A 10472-nucleotide genomic window follows, 5' to 3' on the forward strand; every position below is an offset into this window, starting at 1 on the left:
GTGGCAAACCTTTGTACTTTCTCTAGTTTCTTGACGTGCTTTATCAAGTGCGGGTTCCAAACAGGTGCTGCATACTCCAGTATGGGCCTGACATACACGGTGTACAGTGTCTTGAACGATTCCTTACTAAGGTATTGGAATGCTGTTCTCAGGTTTGCCAGGCGCCCATATGCTGCAGCAGTTATCTGATTGATGTGTGCTTCTGGAGACATGCTCGGTGTTATACTCACCCCAAGATCTTTTTCCTTGAGTGAGGTTTGCAGTCTTTGGCCACCTAGCCTATACTCTGTCTGTGGTCTTCTGTGCCTTTCCCCTATCTTCATGACTTTGCATTTGGCAGGATTAAATTCGAGAAGCCATTTGCTGGACCAGGTGTCCAGTCTGTCCAGGTCTCTTTGAAGTCCTGCCTGGTCCTCATCAGATTTAATTCTCCTCATTAACTTCACATCATCTGCAAACAGGGACACTTCTGAGTCTAACCCTTTCATCATGTCGTTCACATATACCAAAAATAGCACTGGTCCTAGGACCGACCCCTGTGGGACCCCGCTCGTCACAGGTGCCCACTGTGATACATCATTACGTACCATGACTCGTTGTTGCCTCCCTGTCAGATATTCTCTGATCCATTGCAGTGCCCTTCCTGTTATATGCGCCTGATGCTCTAGCTTCTGCACTAATCTCTTGTGAGGAACTGTGTCAAAGGTCTTCTTGCAGTCCAAGAAGATGCAATCAACCCACCCCTCTCTCTCGTGTCTTACTTCTGTTATTTTATCATAAAACTCCAGAAGGTTTGTGACACAGGATTTGCCTTCCGTGAATCCGTGCTGGTTGGCATTTATACTCTTGTTCCGTTCCAGGTGCTCCACCACTCTCCTCCTGATAATCTTCTCCATAATTTTGCATACTATACACGTCAATGACACAGGTCTATAGTTTAGTGCCTCTTTTCTGTCTCCTTTTTTAAAAATGGGAACTACATTTGCCGTCTTCCATACCTCAGGTAGTTGCCCAGTTTCCAGGGATGTGTTGAAGATTGTGGTAAGTGGCACGCACAACATATCTGCTCCCTCTCTAGTGTGTGTGTTTGTGTGTGTGTGTGTGTGTGTTTGTGTGTTGTGTGTGTGTGTGTGTGTGTGTGTGTGTGTGTGTGTAATGTCAACAGGTTTAATAAAAATTAACAGACGTGTTTGGAGCTTGAATACATTATAGATAAGCACACCGTGTGAGTGTTGCATGTACACTGTGTGAGTGTTGCATGTACACTGTGTGAGTGTTGCATGTACACTGTGTGAGTGTTGCATGTACACTGTGTGAGTGTTGCATGTACACTGTGTGAGTGTTGCATGTACACTGTGTGAGTGTTGCATGTACACTGTGTGAGTGTTGCATGTACACTGTGTAAGTGTTGCATGTACACTGTGTAAGTGTTGCATGTACACTGTGTAAGTGTTGCATGTACACTGTGTAAGTGTTGCATGTACACTGTGTAAGTGTTGCATGTACACTGTGTAAGTGTTGCATGTACACTGTGTAAGTGTTGCATGTATACCGTGTGAGTGTTGTATGTACACCGAGTGAGTGTTGCATGTACACTGTGTGAGTGTTGCATGTACACCGTGTGAGTGTTGCATGTACACTGAGTGAGTGTTGCATGTACACCGTGTGAGTGTTGCATGTACACTGTGTGAGTGTTGCATGTACACTGTGTGAGTGTTGCATGTACACTGTGTGAGTGTTCCATGTACACCGTGTGAGTGTTCCATGTACACTGTGTGAGTGTTGCATGTACACTGTGTGAGTGTTGCATGTACACTGTGTGAGTGTTGCATGTACACTGTGTGAGTGTTGCATGTACACTGTGTGTGTTGCATGCACACTGTGTGAGTGTTGCATGTACACCGTGTGTGTTGCATGTACACTGTGTGAGTGTTGCATGTACACTGTGATAGTGTTGTATGTACACTGTGTGATTGTTGTATATACACTGTGTGTGTTGCATGTACACTGTGTGAGTGTTGCATGTACACTGTGTGAGTGTTGCATGTACACTGTGTGAGTGCTGCATGTACACTGTGTGTGTTGCATGTACACTGTGTGAGTGTTGCATGTACACTGTGTGAGTGTTGCATGTACACTTTGTGTGTTGCATGTACACCGTGTGAGTGTTGCATTACACTGTGTGTGTTGCATGCACACTGTGTGAGTGTTGCATGTACACCGTGTGTGTTGCATGTACACTGTGTGAGTGTTGCATGTACACTGTGTGAGTGTTGCATGTACACTGTGGTAGTGTTGTATGTACACTGTGTGATTGTTGTATATACACTGTGTGTGTTGCATGTACACTGTGTGAGTGTTGCATGTACACTCTGTGAGTGTTGAATGTACACTGTGTGAGTGTTGCATGTACACTGTGTGAGTGCTACATGTACACTGTGTGAGTGTTGTATGTACACTGTGTGTGTTGCATGTACACTGTGTGAGTGTTGCATGTACACTGCGTGATTGTTGTATATACACTGTGTGAGTGTTATATGTACACTGTGAGTGTTGCATGTACACTGTGTAAGTGTTGCATGTACACTGTGAGTGTTGCATGTACACTGTGTGTGTTGCATGTACACTGTGTGAGTGTTGCATGTACACTGTGAGTGTTGCATGTACAATGTGTGTGTTGCATGTTCACTGTGTGAGTGTTGCATGTACACTGTGTGAGTGTTGTATGTACACTGTGTGAGTGTTATATATACACTGTGAGTGTTGCATGTACACTGTGTGAGTTGCATGTACACTGTGTGTGTTGCATGTACACTGTGTATGTTGCATGCACACTGTGTGTGTTGCATGTACACTGTGTGAGTGTTGCATGTACAATATGTGAGTGTTGCATGTACACTGTGTGAGTGCTGCATGTACACTGTGTGTGTTGCATGTACACTGTGTGAGTGTTGCATGTACACTGTGTGATTGTTGCATGTACACTGTGTGTGTTGCATGTACACTGTGTGAGTGTTGCATGTACACCGTGTGAGTGTTGCATGTACACTGTGTGTGTTGCATGTGCACTGTGTGAGTGTTGCATGTACACCGTGTGAGTGTTGCATGTACACCGTGTGAGTGTTGCATGTACACTGTGTGAGTGTTGCATGTACACTGTGTGAGTGTTGCATGTACACTGTGTGAGTGTTGCATGTACACCGTGTGAGTGTTGCATGTACACTGTGTGAGTGTTGCATGTACACTGTGTGAGTGTTGCATGTACACTGTGTGATTGTTGCATGTACACTGTGTGTGTTGCATGTACAATGTGTGAGTGTTGCATGTACACCGTGTGAGTGTTGCATGTACACTGTGTGAGTGTTGCATGTACACTGTGTGAGTGTTGCATGTACACTGTGTGAGTGTTGCATGTACACTGTGTGAGTGTTGCATGCATACTGTGAGTATTGTATGCAGTGTGTGTTGTATGCAGGTGAAATTGCCGACCTAGAAAATGTACAGAGAACTTTCACGGCGCGCATAACGGAGATAAAACACCTCAATTACTGGGAGCGCTTGAGGTTCCTAAACCTGTATTCCCTGGAACGCAGGAGGGAGAGATACATGATTATATACACCTGGAAAATCCTAGAGGGACTAGTACCGAACTTGCACACGAAAATCACCCACTACGAAAACAAAAGACTTGGCAGACGATGCACCATCCCCCCAATGAAAAGCAGGGGTGTCACTAGCACGTTAAGAGACCATACAATAAGTGTCAGGGGCCCGAGACTGTTCAACTGCCTCCCAGCACACATAAGGGGGATTACCAACAGACCCCTGGCAGTCTTCAAGCTGGCACTGGACAAGCACCTAAAGTCAGTTCCGGATCAGCCGGGCTGTGGCTCGTATGTTGGTTTGCGTGCAGCCAGCAGCAACAGCCTGGTTGATCAGGCTCTGATCCACCAGGAGGCCTGGTCTCAGACCGGGCCGCGGGGGCGTTGACCCCCGGAACTCTCTCCAGGTAAACTCCAGGTAAACTCCAGTGTTTGACGCAGGCACAGTGTGTGTTGCATGCACACAGTGTGTGTTGCATGCATGCTGTGAATGTTGTATGCTCACAGCGTGTGTGTTGCATGCACACAGCGTGTGTGTTGCATGCACACAGCGTGTGTGTTGTATGCACACAGCGTGCGTGTTGCATGCACACAGCGTGTGTGTTGTATGCACACAGCGTGCGTGTTGCATGCACACAGCGTGTGTGTTGTATGCACACAGCGTGTGTGTTGCATGCACACAGCGTGTGTGTTGCATGCACACAGCGTGTGTGTTGTATGCACACAGCGTGTGTGTTGTATGCACACAGCGTGTGTGTTGCATGCACACAGCGTGTGTGTTGCATGCACACAGCGTGTGTGTTGCATGCACACAGCGTGTGTGTTGTATGCACACAGCGTGCGTGTTGCATGCACACAGCGTGTGTGTTGTATGCACACAGCGTGCGTGTTGCATGCACACAGCGTGTGTGTTGTATGCACACAGCGTGCGTGTTGCATGCACACAGCTTGTGTGTTGCATGCACACAGCGTGCGTGTTGCATGCACACAGCTTGTGTGTTGCATGCACACAGCGTGTGTGTTGCATGCACACAGCGTGTGTGTTGTATGCACACAGCGTGTGTGTTGTATGCACACAGCGTGTGTGTTGCATGCACACAGCGTGTGTGTTGTATGCACACAGCGTGTGTGTTGCATGCACACAGCGTGTGTGTTGTATGCACACAGCGTGCGTGTTGCATGCACACAGTTGTGTTACATGCACACAACATGACAGTGTTACATGCACACAACATGACAGTGTTACATGCACACAACATGACAGTGTTACATGCACACAACATGACAGAGTTACATGCACACAACATGACAGTGTTACATGCACACAACATGACAGTGTTACATGCACACAACATGACAGTGTTACATGCACACAACATGACAGTGTTACATGCACACAACATGACAGTGTTACATGCACACAACATGACGATGTTACATGCACACAACATGACAGTGTTACATGCACACAACATGACGGTGTTACATGCACACAACATGACAGTGTTACATGCACACAACATGACAGTGTTACATGCACACAACATGACAGTGTTACATGCACACAACATGACAGTGTTACATGCACACAACATGACAGTGTTACATGCACACAACATGACAGTGTTACATGCACACAACATGACAGTGTTACATGCACACAACATGACAGTGTTACATGCACACAACATGACGGTGTTACATGCACACAACATGACAGTGTTACATGCACACAACATGACAGTGTTACATGCACACAACATGACAGTGTTACCTGCACACAACATGACAGTGTTACATGCACACAACATGACAGTGTTACCTGCAGACAACATGACAGTGTTACATGCACACAACATGACAGTGTTACATGCACACAACATGACAGTGTTACATGCACACAACATGACAGTGTTACCTGCACACAACATGACAGTGTTACATGCACACAACATGACAGTGTTACATGCACACAACATGACAGTGTTACATGCACACAACATGACAGTGTTACATGCACACAACATGACGATGTTACATGCACACAACATGACAGTGTTACATGCACACAACATGACGGTGTTACATGCACACAACATGACAGTGTTACATGCACACAACATGACAGTGTTACATGCACACAACATGACAGTGTTACATGCACACAACATGACAGTGTTACATGCACACAACATGACAGTGTTACATGCACACAACATGACAGTGTTACATGCACACAACATGACAGTGTTACATGCACACAACATGACAGTGTTACATGCACACAACATGACGGTGTTACATGCACACAACATGACAGTGTTACATGCACACAACATGACAGTGTTACATGCACACAACATGACAGTGTTACCTGCACACAACATGACAGTGTTACATGCACACAACATGACAGTGTTACCTGCACACAACATGACAGTGTTACATGCACACAACATGACAGTGTTACATGCACACAACATGACAGTGTTACATGCACACAACATGACAGTGTTACCTGCACACAACATGACAGTGTTACATGCACACAACATGACAGTGTTACCTGCACACAACATGACAGTGTTACCTGCACACAACATGACAGTGTTACATGCACACAACATGACAGTGTTACATGCACACAACATGACAGTGTTACATGCACACAACATGACAGTGTTACCTGCACACAACATGACAGTGTTACATGCACACAACATGACAGTGTTACATGCACACAACATGACAGTGTTACCTGCACACAACATGACAGTGTTACATGCACACAACATGACAGTGTTACATGCACACAACATGACAGTGTTACCTGCACACAACATGACAGTGTTACATGCACACAACATGACAGTGTTACATGCACACAACATGACAGTGTTACATGCACACAACATGACAGTGTTACATGCACACAACATGACGATGTTACATGCACACAACATGACAGTGTTACATGCACACAACATGACAGTGTTACATGCACACAACATGACAGTGTTACCTGCACACAACATGACAGTGTTACATGCACACAACATGACGATGTTACATGCACACAACATGACAGTGTTACATGCACACAACATGACAGTGTTACATGCACACAACATGACGATGTTACATGCACACAACATGACAGTGTTACATGCACACAACATGACAGTGTTACCTGCACACAACATGACAGTGTTACATGCACACAACATGACGATGTTACATGCACACAACATGACAGTGTTACATGCACACAACATGACAGTGTTACATGCACACAACATGACAGTGTTACATGCACACAACATGACAGTGTTACATGCACACAACATGACAGTGTTACATGCACACAACATGACAGTGTTACCTGCACACAACATGACAGTGTTACATGCACACAACATGACGATGTTACATGCACACAACATGACAGTGTTACATGCACACAACATGACGATGTTACATGCACACAACATGACAGTGTTACATGCACACAACATGACAGTGTTACATGCACACAACATGACAGTGTTACATGCACACAACATGACAGTGTTACATGCACACAACATGACAGTGTTACATGCACACAACATGACAGTGTTACCTGCACACAACATGACAGTGTTACATGCACACAACATGACGATGTTACATGCACACAACATGACAGTGTTACATGCACACAACATGACAGTGTTACATGCACACAACATGACAGTGTTACATGCACACAACATGACGATGTTACATGCACACAACATGACAGTGTTACATGCACACAACATGACAGTGTTACATGCACACAACATGACAGTGTTACATGCACACAACATGACAGTGTTACATGCACACAACATGACAGTGTTACATGCACACAACATGACGGTGTTACATGCACACAACATGGCATGTGGTGATGGTGTGACGTCATCATGTTAACAGTGTTCCCGCCCACTCGGTTATCCATCAACTTCCGGTACTCGGTATCTTGCTAACGTCACTCACACTGTCAGCATCAATAACAAACACCAGAAGCGACTGAACCAGCACGTATATCACCTTAGTTACTGTGTGACGAGGGAGAGTGCGTCTTAATAACATGATGCTGAACGCCTAGCAAGTGAAGTAGTGGAGGCAGGAACCATACATAGTTTTAAGAAGAGGTATGACAAAGCTCAGGAAGCAGGGAGGGAGAGGACCTAGTAGCGATCAGTGAAGATGCGGGGCCAGGAGCTGAGTCTCGTCCCCTGCAACCACAATTAGGTGAGTACAATTAGGTGAGTACTGTCGCCAGAGTGGTGAACAACCAGACTGTTGGAACACTCTTAATGTTATCCTTATATACATGAAGGAAAATATACATACAACACTAAACTACAGAACAGTTTTAATGGTGAGTATACTGTATACGCATCAGGAGGGTGTAGTGTATACACACTAAAACGAGTGTACTGTATGTAGATGAGGACACAGGGGTTACAGCGCCATGGTAGGAGTTACGTGACTAAACTCTTGCAGCCAGACACACCACCACTGTCTCTCAGTCACACTGTCTCTCAGTCACACTGTCTCTCAGTCACACTGTCTCTCAGTCACACTGTCTCTCAGTCACACTGTCTCTCAGACACACTGTCTCTCAGTCACACTGTCTCTCAGTCACACTGTCTCTCAGACACACTGTCTCTCAGTCACACTGTTTCTCAGTCACACTGTCTCTCAGACACACTGTCTCTCAGTCACATTGTCTCTCAGTCACACTGTCTCTCAGTCACACTGTCTCTCAGTCACACTGTCTCTCAGACACACTGTCTCTCAGTCACACTGTCTCTCAGTCACACTGTCTCTCAGTCACACTGTCTCTCAGTCACACTGTCTCTCAGTCACACTGTCTCTCAGTCACACAGTCTCTCAGTCACACTGTCTCTCAGTCACACTGTCTCTCAGACACACTGTCTCTCAGACACACAGTCTCTCAGTCACACAGTCTCTCAGTCACACTGTCTCTCAGTCACACTGTCTCTCAGTCACACAGTCTCTCAGTCACACTGTCTCTCAGTCACACTGTCTCTCAGTCACACAGTCTCTCAGTCACACTGTCTCTCAGTCACACTGTCTCTCAGTCACACTGTCTCTCAGTCACACAGTCTCTCAGTCACACTGTCTCTCAGTCACACTGTCTCTCAGTCACACTGTCTCTCAGTCACACTGTCTCTCAGTCACACTGTCTCTCAGTCACACAGTCTCTCAGCCACACAGTCTCTCAGTCACACTGTCTCTCAGTCACACTGTCTCTCAGTCACACAGTCTCTCAGTCACACAGTCTCTCAGTCACACTGTCTCTCAGTCACACTGTCTCTCAGTCACACTGTCTCTCAGTCACACAGTCTCTCAGACACACTGTCTCTCAGTCACACTGTCTCTCAGTCACACTGTCTCTCAGTCACACTGTCTCTCAGTCACACTGTCTCTCAGACACACTATCTCTCAGTCACACTGTCTCTCAGTCACACTGTCTCTCAGTCACACTGTCTCTCAGACACACTGTCTCTCAGTCACACTGTCTCTCAGACACATTGTCTCTCAGTCACACTGTCTCTCAGTCACACTGTCTCTCAGACACACTGTCTCTCAGTCACACAGTCTCTCAGACACACTGTCTCTCAGTCACACTGTCTCTCAGTCACACTGTCTCTCAGACACACTGTCTCTCAGTCACACTGTCTCTCAGTCACACAGTCTCTCAGACACACTGTCTCTCAGTCACACTGTCTCTCAGTCACACTGTCTCTCAGACACACTGTCTCTCAGTCACACTGTCTCTCAGTCACACAGTCTCTCAGTCACACTGTCTCTCAGACACACTGTCTCTCAGTCACACTGTCTCTCAGTCACACAGTCTCTCAGACACACTGTCTCTCAGCCACACTGTCTCTCAGTCACACTGTCTCTCAGACACACTGTTTCTCAGAAGCACTGTCTCTCAGTCACACTGTCTCTCAGTCACACAGTCTCTCAGACACACTGTCTCTCAGTCACACTGTCTCTCAGTCACACTGTCTCTCAGACACACTGTTTCTCAGAAGCACTGTCTCTCAGTCACACTGTCTCTCAGACACACTGTCTCTCAGTCACACTGTCTCTCAGTCACACTGTCTCTCAGACACACTGTCTCTCAGACACACTGTCTCTCAGACACACTGTCTCTCAGTCACACTGTCTCTCAGACACACTGTCTCTCAGTCACACTGTCTCTCAGACACACTGTCTCTCAGTCACACTGTCTCTCAGTCACACTGTCTCTCAGTCACACAGTCTCTCAGACACACTGTCTCTCAGACACACTGTCTCTCAGTCACACTGTCTCTCAGTCACACAGTCTCTCAGACACACTGTTTCTCAGAAGCACTGTCTCTCAGTCACACTGTCTCTCAGTCACACAGTCTCTCAGACACACTGTCTCTCAGTCACACTGTCTCTCAGTCACACTGTCTCTCAGACACACTGTTTCTCAGAAGCACTGTCTCTCAGTCACACTGTCTCTCAGACACACTGTCTCTCAGTCACACTGTCTCTCAGTCACACTGTCTCTCAGACACACTGTCTCTCAGACACACTGTCTCTCAGTCACACTGTCTCTCAGACACACTGTCTCTCAGTCACACTGTCTCTCAGACACACTGTCTCTCAGTCACACTGTCTCTCAGACACACTGTCTCTCAGAAGCACTGTCTCTCAGTCACACTGTCTCTCAGTCACACTCTCTCTCAGACACACTGTCTCTCAGTCACACTGTCTCTCAGTCACACTGTCTCTCAGACACACTGTTTCTCAGAAGCACTGTCTCTCAGTCAC

Source organism: Cherax quadricarinatus, chromosome 1 (genome assembly GCF_038502225.1).
Source record: "Cherax quadricarinatus isolate ZL_2023a chromosome 1, ASM3850222v1, whole genome shotgun sequence".
Taxonomy (NCBI): Eukaryota; Metazoa; Arthropoda; class Malacostraca; order Decapoda; family Parastacidae; genus Cherax; species Cherax quadricarinatus.